At 34.9% G+C, this 14183-nt stretch overlaps 1 long non-coding RNA gene across 1 annotated transcript; it reads left to right on the top strand.

Annotated features, from left to right (window-relative positions):
• Positions 1-7810: 7810 nt before the first annotated feature.
• LOC117180776 lies at positions 7811-8733 on the top strand. Its single transcript, XR_004468042.1, has 3 exons — positions 7811-7909; positions 8072-8154; positions 8221-8733. It is a non-coding gene; the product is annotated as an uncharacterized LOC117180776 (long non-coding RNA).
• Positions 8734-14183: the final 5450 nt, after the last annotated feature.

The following is a 14183-nucleotide window of genomic DNA, read 5'->3' as shown; positions in this document are numbered from 1 at the left end:
ATTTTACTTACAAAAAAAGTTCTTAGGTTCAAAAAAACATTCAGTGAACTGAAAAACTGTGGTCGGTAATATAGATATTTAGCTGTGTCACATGCCCTTAAGATTAAAATTATATTTTTCGTGCACATGTGCTCCTTTTTTAATCTCAAAACTAATGGCGACCGCAACTATGTCCAAAAAGATAATTTTACATAAAAAAATGCACGCTGTGCGGGCACACTCTCATTGCACGCTGGGCGCGCGATGCTTCATGCCAAGTTTGAGCGCGCCTAGGGCGCGCGGGTATGCTCTCGCGCTTTTCGCTCGTTTTCGTACGTTTAACTCGTACACCTTAACTAAATTTTGAAATATTGTAAATACTATAACTTAAATTGAAAACTGTGATTTAAAACACTGAGGAATTACAGCCATAAATTTCAACTATTTTTTTTCGATTTGATTTCAAAGAAGGTTCTCAAAGCACCCAAAGCTTTGACGATTACATTCTAATTACGAAACTCGCGCTCGATAATTAGTGTCCACTTGAAAAACTTCATCAAGTTTATCTGTAAATCTTTTTTAAATATACTAAAAATAACGTTTTAAACTTATGGATCTCTTAAAAAATCAAAATTGCATATTTTTGAAAATGATCCAACTTTTGGAACTTTTTTTTTAATTAAAAAATTTCATGATAATAGTTACGAAAAACATTTATCTTACATCTAATAGAAATTTGGATTAATATTTCCTAGCCTATTAAAAAATTTTTTTTTCCCTATTTAGAAAATTTTCAAAATGTTGAAAAGCATATAACTTTTCTAATTTTCATCGAAATTAAAATTTTCATTTGGATAATTTGCATGTCTTCTACCAATCTATAAGAAACTTTGACAAAAAATTATTAATTTGAAGAAAATTTTTTTTTCAAGTTTCGAAAATGCTCTAAATTTTTGAATTTTAGTTGGAAATATCTGCTTAACGAATTTAGCCTTCATTTTCGTAGCCTAAAGAATTAATTCAAAGGCTGATGTAAAAATAACAATATTTATAAAAAAGTATGTTGTGTATTTTACGAGTAAACTTGTTTTTTATTCAATTCGTTAGGTCAATCAGGGTATATTCTAAGCCTCGATTGGAACTGACCGAATCCCTATTATACGAAAACTAAAAAAAAAAGAAAGGATTTGAGAATCCGAAATTTCTACGCATGGTTTCGAAATTGCTAACATACTTATTTGTGTTTGTAGTGCACTGTTGTGCAATTTGAAAAAATTACAGCTAAAATCATTTACTTTTCATGGCCGTTATGTGCTAAAATGTAGTTTAAATGTATTTTTGCACTGACCATTATCAAATTTTAGAACTGACCATTTTTTTTAGAACTGAACATTTTTTTAGAACTGACCTTTTGGTCAGAACTGACCTTTACAATATGCCCTGAGGTCAATAATTGGTATAAACTATAATTATTCACTTACTTGCACTTTCTCACCTACTGAAACTGAAGAAAAATGGTTTTTTAAGCTTATTATAATAAACTTAAGAAGACAAAAAACTCGTGAAACAAATTTTTTGAAGCAAAAAATGTTCCAATATGAATAGGGGCTATGAAAACTTATGAAACACAAAACAAAAAAAGCTTATTTACTTTGTAAAGTTTATTAATGGCTAAAATCATTAGCAATCGTGAAAAATCAATCAATTTTTAAAACAATTTTCCCCAACCCTCATATATTTGGAAAAAAAAATTTGTCGCAAAAGTAAATGTTAATACTTGTTTAACAAAATGAGAAAAGGATATATATATTCAGTAATTTTTGGAAAAAAAATAATTTTCCAAAAAACATATGCAAATGTGTAGTTTGATATATTTTACTGAATATAAGTCAAACTTCATAAATTATTATGAAAAATGTTCATTCTTCTTATAGATAATTTAAAAATAGAGTTAATTAAAGGACGAAACGGAAGTACAAGTACTGTCAAAGCAGTGCTTTCACCGAATGCAACGCATTCCGAGAAGATCATGGTGCACGTATCGTACCGGCATTTGGTGCGCACATTGCGTGCGGTTAATATGCGCTCGCACCTAATGTTATCTGGGTATCTTCAGTTGGAAAACCAGACATAACATCAAAGCTGGTTTGGGAATGTAAAAAGGAACTGAACTAACTTGCATAAACGAACATCTTGTTTCTCAAATGGCTTCATGGCCACACAGGCAGGGTCGGCTTGAGTCGAAGGCGAAGCAGGCGACCGCCTGCTTCTCCTACGATCACAGGGCGCCGAGAGCGACAAACGAGGGCCAATGACTCACTCTGGGTCTGGGAAACTTGACATTCGTCACGGTAATAAAGATCGAACGTATCTCGATGACAAAACATAAACTTTAACAATAATAAATAATGGGTATTTTAAAGTAAAGCGATTTTGTTGTTTAATTTTTATAATCATATTCATCTTTATTACAACTTTCTACGATAATCAGAAGCTGAGAACGTGACACTGATTATGATTATTTATAGCAGAATAAGTTATTGTTTTAATTGAAAGTCGCTGACGCCAATTCATTGCACAAGACTTACTTTATTCGTGTACTAATTTTGAGCACACGTTATTTTAAATTTCTAAAGATATAGCAGGTGATTGAAAAAATGGGAAAAAGAAGGAAAAATGCGAATAACTTGGTAAATATCAACATTTTGAACAAATACTTCTTATTTATCTTGGAGTATACCTGTAATAGAGTACCTTATGTCTCTTAATAATTTTCGAAAAAATCACTTGTTGTCAATAAAAAGGGCTTTTTACTGTTATGGTATTTCTATAATCGATGTTTTCTCCAAATATATCAATTTTATCAAAAAATTATATATTCATGAAAATATGCATCTCTGGGTGTGGACCAACTTTTCTTTCAAACTTTTTCCTGTAAAATCAATTTCAAGAAATTTCACCTGAATGTTCGGCGACTTTGAAGCCGCCTGGCAAAATTTTTGCATCCAGGTAATTGCCTGGCAATGCACAGCTGCTATTTCTAATGTCAGCCCCCACATGTACACCAATTTTCAACCTTATCCGAGTCACGTAAGTTAAATGCCAAAATTCGCACCTTTGACAGGTCGCCACAGGTGAACGCATCCACTCACACCTGCCAGGCACCCATTTTTACGTTCCTCATCATCAGACGAACATCTCATGTGAAAACTGGCCTTATCCGTATCACGCTCCCATTTACGTTGTGAGCCCACGGTCTATGAGGACAATGGTTCAGATGCTCACAAACCCACGACAGTATGCAGGAAAAACGGCAAAAATGATGGAACATCGCTGAAAGTCTTTTGCCAGTGACCACAGCCATATTGGATCAGCTATTTTGAGGTCGGAGTTTTCCTGGATAAAATCGAGAAGAGCACCATGAGGACCCTTTGTCATGTGACCTTTATGGATGTTCGAAAACATTCACATATTTGAACCATTTTCACGTCGGCTATCTTGGACCCGCAATCTTAAATCTCCTATTACTGAATTATAGATCAAAAAGAGTATCATCGAAAACGAACTGTACTTCGCTCATTCTATCTATGTTTACAGTACCCACAATTAATTATACACAGAAAATCGCCGATCCTCCAATGTACACCGAAATCGGTGTTCAATAGAGTTGCAACAAATTTGAACCACACAAGTTCATTCGGAGAATCTAGGGGAAAAGCATCATTTAGACACTGTTTTTTCTCATTCAGTGCAACGTGAAGTGTCGTCTACAAGCTGTAAGTCACCTGTCAAGATCATTTTGTTGGTCATTATTTGAGTGAAACAGATGTTAATAAGCAGGTAAGTTATAATAATAATTACCTAACTTTTTATTAACTCTCATTTACCAGCGACTAAATAGTCTTTGAATAAAAATAGTACTTGGCGTGATGTAATATCCAAATGTTAGGTTAGTCAAAACCTACTATATGACATTCAAACCACCATAGGCGGGATGTACAAACTAAGTCGTGACCGTCTAAATCGAAATTGATGCCTGGTCATTCGAACAAATTTCCACTAGATTTTCTGCGGAAGTTTAAAGGTATCTTAGATATCTAATCTTTCAGTGGCTAGTGTCATACATGAAAGATAAGGTAAATACAATTGTATAATAAAAACATAAATTTGTTTTTCGCGATGAGTAAGGATGTAAATTTGCATGAAACTTTAGCCTGATGAAAAGTTTCATGAAACATTGGGAGTTTCGTGAAACTTTGAAATGTTTCAAACATAGCGGCGGGAACATTCAAACTGATAAGATAAAAGCCTATTAGGTATTTTCACTTCAATAAACAGCTAACTTTACTTCGCAGATTACTGAGGGAAAAATAAGGGATCAAATGTATTAGATTCAGTTCATTTTTGCCCTATTTTGCTAACATCTTCGTAAAAGGTAATTTTTTCTATGTAAGTGTAGTTAAAAAATAGATTTATTTTTTAATTACTATTTAATGAAATAATAAAATAATAATGATGATTAATTACAAATATATTACAAAAATAAAGTTTTGATCCATTTTTCCCCCTCAGCTTTTAACAAAGTGAAGTTAGCTGATGGTTGAAGTGAAAATACCTTATTGAGGCTTTCATATCCCAACTTTTTCCTGCCGGCTAATTTTATTTATTTTTCCGGTTTGTACTGTGGACAAATGATGCCAATGTTGGCACCCTGAGCTACTGCGCTTGCGTTAGGGCTGACCGATCATTGGCCGCACTTGGCGCACGATTCAAAATTACATTAAAAAACAACTCTTGTAACTTAAGTAAATAATTATTAAAATATCCACAAGGATATATACAAATTGTGTAACTTTGCTTTCAGTCAAAAAAATACAACACATATATTATATTAATAACAGTTTATTTTCAGTGAATTCCAAAGACCAAATTATATTTTACAAAACATTCAATTTAAAAAGAAATTTCTTGGAAAAGTGATTGAAAATAATTCTTTATAAGTTTTTAAAATTTTGTATGTATTTTTCTTGAAATTCATACAATTATATAACCTATAAATAAATAAATTATCACGACTGTATTGTAGTTATGCTTTCTTTCTTTTTTTTTTACTTCAAGCGTCGTTTTGTCACGTCTCAATCGAAAAGAACAATCTGAAATTTTGTTTTAGAATTATTCAAATATTATCACTATTATATTCTGCAATTAGCTTCTATATATCAAGCTGCTCAAATATCATATGGTGTTTAAAAAAATGTATCTATTAACAAATATTTTGAGAAATATTAGTCAGTTTTTTAAATTCAATGAAAATAAACTGTTATTCATCAAATATATGTGTTATAAATTTGTTTCTTATCTGAAATCAAAAGTTACACAATTTGTGTACATTCTTGTGTATATTTTAATAATTATTTGTTTAAATTACAAGAATTGTTTTTTCAATGTAATTTTGAATCGCGCTTCAAAGGGTAGACAATCAGCGCTCAGCCCTAACGCACGCATGAATGAAAATTATTATCATTTTATTATTGCATTAAATAGTCCCTAAAAAAGAAAAACTGTTTTTTTAATGCACTTATACAGAAAAATTACTTTCTACAAAGATATTAGAAAAATAGAGCAAAAATGAACCCATTCCCATGCATTTGGTCAATTGTTATCCCCTCAGTATTCAACGAAGTGAAGTAGGCTAGTGATTGCAGTGAAAATACCTTATTGTATATGTAGACGGTCATGAGTTTTTCTATACATCCCGGCTTTAGTTTAAATGTCGACGGGCATGACTAACCTAACTTTTGGAAGTTGCATTAGGAAGTTATAATTTTATTCTAAGTGACTGGTACGCCCTATTAAATGAAAGAAATTTGGAAATTAGGTAAATATTGTTTCAATTGATTTCCTTATTAAGAATTATTTAGGCTAATATCGCAAAACGAATAGTTGCTTTGACAGGTATTCAAGTGGCTGACAGCGCGGTTCAGAACTCCATAACTCTGCATGAGCCAAAATTCAGTCTCGAAATGATACTTTCCCCTAGATGTCCACATGGGCACCTACGTTTAGAGGAATACATTTAAGACTTGAAAACTCTCTCAAATGATCATTGGGAGCCCAATGAAATTTGAGCTGCAACAAATTTAACACCAGCGTTTTTCTGTGTATGCAACTGTACCCTCTAAAATATATCAAAAACCAATTTTTTTATACGTATTTATTTTTCACTCAGTGGCCACAAGTCGGATCTTTTGATGCCCTTCAACGGTCGTTTATTGGATCGTGTAGGTCGAATGCATCAACAAGTGTATATCGTCATAGCAGTGGTACGAATCATAAAAAATTATGCAATTATGCATAGAATATTAAACTTATGTGAAATCAAACTGAGGTGCCTAATATTTTACTTTTTGTAAAAATTAATTTAAAAAAATAAAATAAAGACATGTAGGGCAATATAAACCTACATTTTAGCCTTTGTCTAGCATGGTTTTTCTTCCAGCCACTTGGACCAAGTCGCAAGAAAAGACAATGTTTTTTCGAGAAACGTGTTATATAAATGAGTGTGGGCTATATTTTCACCTTTTTAAAATTCCATTTAACGTAACATTTGACAAGAGAGAAGTTTAAATTAATTCTAATCTTAAATTAGAGTTTCTTAACTCTCTTATGAAAACACGTCGCTAATGTACTACCTTTGCCGGTTGAAATAATGTGAAGAGATTTCTGAAAGATAAACCACGAATGGTACCAGAATCTGCTTCACAATGTGCTTCTTATTATTAGAATTTAGTTTATACACCAGGGTGATGATCTGGTGGTTAAAAATATTCCTTTGTCCAGAAAATTGGTTGAAAGGTTATTTCAGTAACAGTAAATCGTGGCCCTAGAGGAAGTTCAGTAAAAAATGTGCTTAATATCTTTCCAAATATGCCAGTGCTAGCAGTATATCCCACCGTACAAGACTGCATCCGACAAAACTCCACGATGAACATAGAAAAGGTCTTGCAAATCAATTGTGTTATTATTAAAAATAAAGTGAGTATGACTGAAGGGGGTGGGGGAAACTTGGATGAGATGGCGAAAGGAGTTGTACCATATATCACAGGATGAATAGAAGATTACATCTATGCTAAATTTTAAGAATAGTTCGTCGAAAACAGAAGTTTACCTCGTCGGGTGAAATACGCATTAAATTGAGAAAATATCTTATGTTTTAAATATACGTGACCGACCGCGAAGAAAGGGAACTAATTCAGAAAAATCGATTTTTAGTTTTTTTAAACCAATCTATGGTTTCTTATTTGCTCCTTAACAATACAAAATATTCTTCTTCTTTAAAAAATATTATGTCATACGAAGTATTATTATTAAAACTTTAATCCGATTGCGCTATACACCGAAATTTTTTTCAACAAATCAAAATCAACATTTTTTAATTACAATTTACTTCAAGAAATTCATTCCTACAAAAGATAGTACTCGAACTAAACCAGTTTAATGCTTTTTATCACTTTAAAAATTAAATGGAAGAAAGTGGAAAAACACAAAAATTAAACCCTACAAAGCCTTTTTTCCGGATTCACCACGAGGAAAACTGTAGATGCAGTCTCAAAAAGCATTCAACACCAATGATCTCCATATCTATGGTACATTTTATTTATTTGTAGGTACCTTACATAAAAAGATTATTTATTTTCATAACGGCATTCATATAAACCTCTCTCACCCATTCCTTTTTCTAAAGCTTACTGCAGCGCGAATTGACTATGCGCAATTCCCAAATTAAAATTTACAAGTGTCTGACAGCGCGCAAGGCGGTGACTGAAGAATTAACGGTAATGTATTTTAATGGGACCTCTCTAGCTACGCGTGTAAAAAGTTAAATTATTAAAATTTTCTGTTTAAAGTGGACATAAAAAAGGGATTTTGGGTAAGTTTTTATTTATTCTTATAATTTGGAACGGTGAAAACAATTAAAAAGTAGTTTTGGAAAGAAATATTTGCAGAAGTATGTACTGGTTTGAAGTCCTGTTGTTTTGATTTTGTTATGACATTTGCGCATAACCTTATTTCTTTAATTTCTGGATTTTAGTTTAGAATTATGGAGAAAAGTAAGGAAAATCGTGCAAGAGTGCAAATCAAGCATATCTACTTCCAATTCAACTTGATTAAAAAGTATTGAAAAATTTCATTCATCCAGTGGTAACGTGAAAAATTGTAACCCGTTTATTTTCCCTTTAGATTTCAGCGGATTCCATAAAAATTCTCGGAATAGTTCGTATCGGAAGTTATTTTACATGCCAACAAGAAGGATCGATTAAATGAGAAATGCAAGTAAATATGGATTAAAATGATCAAGAAATTGAATATGATATATTCAATTAAAAAACGTAAATGATCAAAGCTTTTACATGGAAATCAGTCGCCTATAAATATAGATGAGCAAAATTAAGTCAGATTAAATTAAGAGATGTTCTCGCTCATACATACAAACACGTTTACCATCATACAATACATAAATTTTCGGATCCGTGACAAAAAGCCGAAAGTCACTCTTGGATTAGCGTGTCTTTTTACGGAACGCGACTCTTATTGGACGGGCGGTTTTTTCGTTTGGGCTTTTTGTCACGGATCCAAATTTTCTAAATTATGAGGGAGAGAATTCGTAGAAAATATTAAATACTTATTTTGTATCGTCGTAATACCGAAATGTTGTTGCTACTCTATACATTCTTGGTGAAAAGCGAGACTTAAAACTCAACATTAAATCTGGGATATGAAACAAATTCAATTGAAGAAAAACTGGTATTATTTCTCATGTAGATCGGCATTTCCCTTTATGGTGATAATCCTTGAGGTACTCAGTAAGTTGGTCGGGAATTAGAATAAACGCTACGCTTCTAAAACTTAGTGGTGAGACGCAAAACTGTTACATGGCGCAGTTAAAAATTTATTTTTACGACAACTGAAAAACTTCTAGTCAACGTTACCGTATCAGATTAATGAATGACAGAGTGCTTGGAAGCTTTTTCGCAATTACCCCTAAGGCCCTCTCTCCTTAAAGTTGCCTAATGGCACCTGACTTCTTAACCTGTACATGATTCGTCCTATTCAAATATGCGTACAATCCTTATAAAATTAGTGCTAAATTTGTACTCATTCAAATTACAAATTTATGTGACAAAATACTGAATACTTCTAAATCCTGTTTCTGTCTTCCCGTTTTGAATATCCACAGAAGTTGAAGTTATCTCTTAAATTTAATCCCTTTCTGTACCTAGCGCCGACAATATTTTTCTGAATATCACAAAGTAACCAATAAATAGAATAATTATAATTTCTTTTAATTTAGAAAATTTCGCTACTTTTTTTTACTGCTTTTCGAATGATAATGAGGTAAAAAGCTTTTTAAACCATAGTATCGGTCACTGTAACGATAAAGAGATGTTTTATTGCATACAATCTTACCAGATTTTGCAAATTTCATGCTTTTGGATCGCATTCTAATGCTTCAAACGAAAATTGTGGTTTTAATTTATTGGCGGTTACGTCTGACAGCTCCGATCGGCCTTGAAAGAAATTAGAATCTTATTATTTTCGCCGCCTAATCAGGGTTAAAAAACGAGAGACAGAAACGACATTCTTAGGGATTCAAAATTTATAATACTTTATAATACAAGGCTTCTTACCAAGTTATTCAATTTACGAAAATCGAAATATGCCTGCACTTATGAAACTTAAATCTTTTTATTATATTTTGTATTCATTTTGTGCGTCTTTTACAGAAACAGTTTTAGTTTTCATTGCGTCAGATCTTACAAAATATTAAGCTATTTCCCATAAGGCACAATGCTTTTTTACACCATTGTCAGATCAGAGTTAGTCAATAATACCAAAAAGCACCCACAACTTCAAATTTTTATACGGTACCCTGGTAAAGCCAACATGAACAAATTACAAATCGAAAAATTACTTGTTGTCTGGACTTTGTGCCTTCTCATTTCTCGCCCAGCTTAAGACAAGCCGATGAACAATTGTCTACAGCGCAAAAACACCAAAAACCAGCCACCACTACAAAGTTTTTATGTGACACCCGCTCAATTCTAAACAAAAAACAAACCCAACCCTCAAATAATAACTTCTTATAGGTATATTGCGCCTTCTCGAATCGTCGCTTCGCTTCATTCTGACTTAGCAAAGCGATTAATATGCCGCCCTCCTCGTTTAAATATACTAAAACGAAAAACCACTAGAAAACAAGCATAAATCTTAACTTTTTATACGCACCTTGCACATTGACGTTCGTTGCTGCGTTCAGTCCTACACGAATATAATCCAATTACAAAAAAACCAAGTATGATAAGCTTCTACATGGATCTCTTACTTCGCGCTTAGCACCCCACTTAATCCTGCACGAATAATAATCAACCTTAAAAAATAACTTGTTGTAAGGACATTGCCCCGCCTGGAGTAGTTACCTTCCATAACGAGTGGAATAATTGTCAAAATCTACCAGGGATCGCAAAATTAAATTAGACGCGGGGACCTTCCATAAAGACTGGGTTGGTTGTTAAGGCATATTTGATTTTTTAAGTGGCACCATAAAAAAGAATAAGTTGATTTAGGTAACACCATAAAGAGTGGGTTGAATCGATTCACCAAAGGAAATACATAATTAGAAATTCACAGGGGTGGCAGGAGGATGGCTCCCTTCCTAATAATGTTTCAATTAGGAAAAGCGGGGGGCTTCAATCTTTTAGGAAAGAACCCCGGATACAACTCTAGGGTACACATATAGGCACAATTATTATCTGGTACACATAAATAGTCGATTGAACCGATTTACCAAAGGGAGTACGTAATCGAAAGTTAATAGTAAGTGAGAATAGTTGCCCCCAGTGTTTAGGTAAATTACACACCCACATTCAGGGAAACGGAACGTAAAGCGCGAGGTGCTTACGTAACTTTTGAGCTTAGACTGGTGATGTGAGTTCAACCCCTCCCCCCGCCAACAGGTCTTTCAATTAATGGCTCACCCACTGGCGGGTTTTGACAATCAACTCACTCTTGATGGAAGGTGCCCCGAATTTGTCAGTATTTGTGCCAAGTAAACCAGTGGCAACTCTGAAATCTTTGCAGAAACCTTTTAGGTGTTAGCATATAGATTGGGTTTAAATCCAGAGAAAAAATTGGGTTTTCACTCTTGATGGTTAATACCCCCCCCCCTCTTTACCAAAGGGATGAGGCTTTTGGAAAATTACATGGGGAGGTGGCCCCCTCCCCAAGTGTCTTAATTACTTGAAGACCTACTGGTAGGTTTTGACAACCAATCCACTGTAAAGGGCTATTCCCTGAGTGAAAATGAGTGGAGTCAATTGTAACTCAGAACTCATTCTTCGAAATCAAGGCAAATCTTCGAAGATCCGACAGATCATAAGAAATCCTTCCAACTTTTACAAAATTGTGCTAATTTTCGGAGAATCAGGTAAACTCTTCTTGAGTAAATATTCGGTCATTCTTGGGTCAGCAAGGTTCAATCGTAGTCTAGAGCAGCGATTCCCAAACTAGTGCCGACGGTCGGCGGCCCGACCGGGGTCGGGGGAAGCCACCCCGGGCCGGGCAGCCCCCTAGGGGGGAAGTCAGCCCGGGCCCAGCTCCTCGGCAGCCCCCCCGCTATGAAGACCCTTTCATTGTCATGCAAAAAAGTTTGGGAATCGCTGGTCTAGAGTTGTGATTCCCAAACTTTTTTTGCAGTTTTCAGGGAGAGGCAGGGCCGCCACCCTACCATTTTTTCCCTATACTAGAACCCAAGGGGGATACTTGACTGTCGGTCATGCGGGAGGTTTCATGCTTCACGCGAGAGAATTAGAGCCGGTTGAGAAAAATTTATATGTGTTAAAATGTTAATAAATTAAATTTTAATTAGTCAACTTTTTTTTCATTTTCTTAAAATTACATCAGGCAAATGATTCAGATAATTAGAATGGAATTGAGCCATGTCTTTAGGATTTTAGTTACTGAAACAGCCTTAAATCGCATGACAATGAAAGGGTCCTCATAGCGGGGGGGCTGTCGAGGAGCTGGGCCTGGGGTGGCTTCCGTCGACCGCGGTCGGGCCGCCGACCGTCGGCACTAGTTTGGGAATCGCTGGTCTAGAGCAGCGATTCCCAAACTAGTGCCGCCGGCCGATGAGGCTGCCGCCGGCGGGAGGATTCCACCCCGGGCCGGGTAGCTAGGCAGGCTCCGAGACAGGCTCCCCGCTGCGAGCAGAAGGCTGCTTCCTCGACTTTCGTGTACCTACCACGAATGACCCTTTCATTGTTATGAACTTGCAATAACTGAAATTATAAAGACTTAGCTCAATTAAATTTTAATTGACTGAATGAATTTCGTAATATAATTTAAAGAAAATGAAAACAAAGTTTTTGAAAATCGGTTAATATCCTAACTAATAAATGAAATATTTACAAATCTTATGAATGCAACAAAAGTGCGATAACTCTTGAAGTTATTATCGGATCTTCTTCTACCTTTTTTTAACGTTTATTTGACAATCTAAAAAATGTAACGGAACTTATTAAAATTCTATTGATTAATATTTAACCAACTTTTCATTTTTCTCAACCGGCTCTAATTCTTTAACAACGAAAAGGTCAGCGAAGCAAGCAACCGAGCACGAACGACTAGCGTCCAGTGTCTCACTTGGGTTCCAGTATTGTGAAAAAATTTGAGGGTGGGGCCCCTGCCGCCCCCCAGAAAGTGCATAAAAAGTTTGGGAATCGCTGGTCTAGAGAACTCAGAGCTCATTCAGCCAAGGGGGTCCCGTTGCGGAACACAGCGGTCGGTCGATTGCTAAGCCGCATGACATTCGGACCGATTTGTCCGAATTGAACGAAAAATAATTTAAAAACTCTTTCAGTATTCTTTCAACTCATTCTGAACTCTTTCCGATGTTCTCGTATTCTCTAAATTAATCTGTATTCTCGGCGCACTCTCTCCACTCTTACCGTATTCTTTCCATTCTCGCTAACTCTGACGCACTCTTACTCGTTCCGCTCCACTCAGGTCGAACTCAGCGCAACTCTGAGTTCATTTTGAGTCAAGAACGCACAATCTTCGAAATCCCGGCATTCTTGCACTCATCGTAACTCAGTGAATAGCCCCTCGATCCTCTCTTTATTCCGGATTTTGTAAATATTTTTGTCGAGTTCGCCAACGACAGATCTAAAAGATTTGTACAAATTTTTATAGATAACGCTATAAAGAAAGGTTTAACACCCGGAAAAAGTGGGGTGTCACTTATGAGTACCCCCTGTTCCATTCAAAAAATCTGTACATTTTTACATACTTTTTAGGTGGTTTCATAATGCGTGGGTTGGATCGATTTACCAAAGGGAGTTTATTATTGGAAAATGATAGAGAAGAACATTACAAAGTAAGTTTATGTCCCATTCACTATTTCTCAAGAGGCTGTGCCATCCGGAATCTGCCACTGAGATTTCTAGAAATGGCGGGGACTGATTTTATTATGCAGAATCACCTCCTGAATCCAATGGTGTGGGGTGATTTCGAAAATTCATCGTTATTCTCCAGATAACATGGAATTTCTTGTCTACCCAATAGTTTTTTCAAAAAACGCATAAAGCATATTATAAAAATCAGTTTTTTATGCACTGTTTATGGATATATTGCAGATTCAGCTTCACAATTATTTAGAGTATGATGACACTTATACAATTTCCCCTGCACATTTTTGCATAGTTCATAAAAAAACAAGTTTTGCAACAAAATTTGATTGAAACCTTTACTAAACCATAACTATTAAAATTTTGACATCTTTTCATATTCAGTTAAAGGATACACAGAAAGACAAAAATATGGCTGAGACTTATTTTCGTGTCTAAATACTTTTTTCAAGATATAAAAAATTAATTAAAAAGAAATAGTATATTATATAGTAAGGAGGAGAGCACCGTCTTTTCATGGCGAGAGCAATATTTTCGGAGCGAGTTCCAAACATATTGCCCGAGCCATGAAGTCAGTCATCCTCCATGGCATGTACTGTATTATTTTTGGTAGAGAAGCGCACAATGGAAAGCGTGTTCTGCTGGTGAGAGTTTGAACTTGATCTCTTTCTTCAAGTCGCCGAATGAAGCGCATGTAACGACACTAAAAAAGAAATGTGGCACTTACCCATTCTTACA

The sequence above is a fragment of the Belonocnema kinseyi genome, chromosome 9 (assembly GCF_010883055.1).
Source record: "Belonocnema kinseyi isolate 2016_QV_RU_SX_M_011 chromosome 9, B_treatae_v1, whole genome shotgun sequence".
Taxonomy (NCBI): Eukaryota; Metazoa; Arthropoda; class Insecta; order Hymenoptera; family Cynipidae; genus Belonocnema; species Belonocnema kinseyi.
The sequence above is the reverse complement of the archived record's forward strand: the minus strand, read 5'-3'. Positions and strand labels throughout refer to the sequence as shown.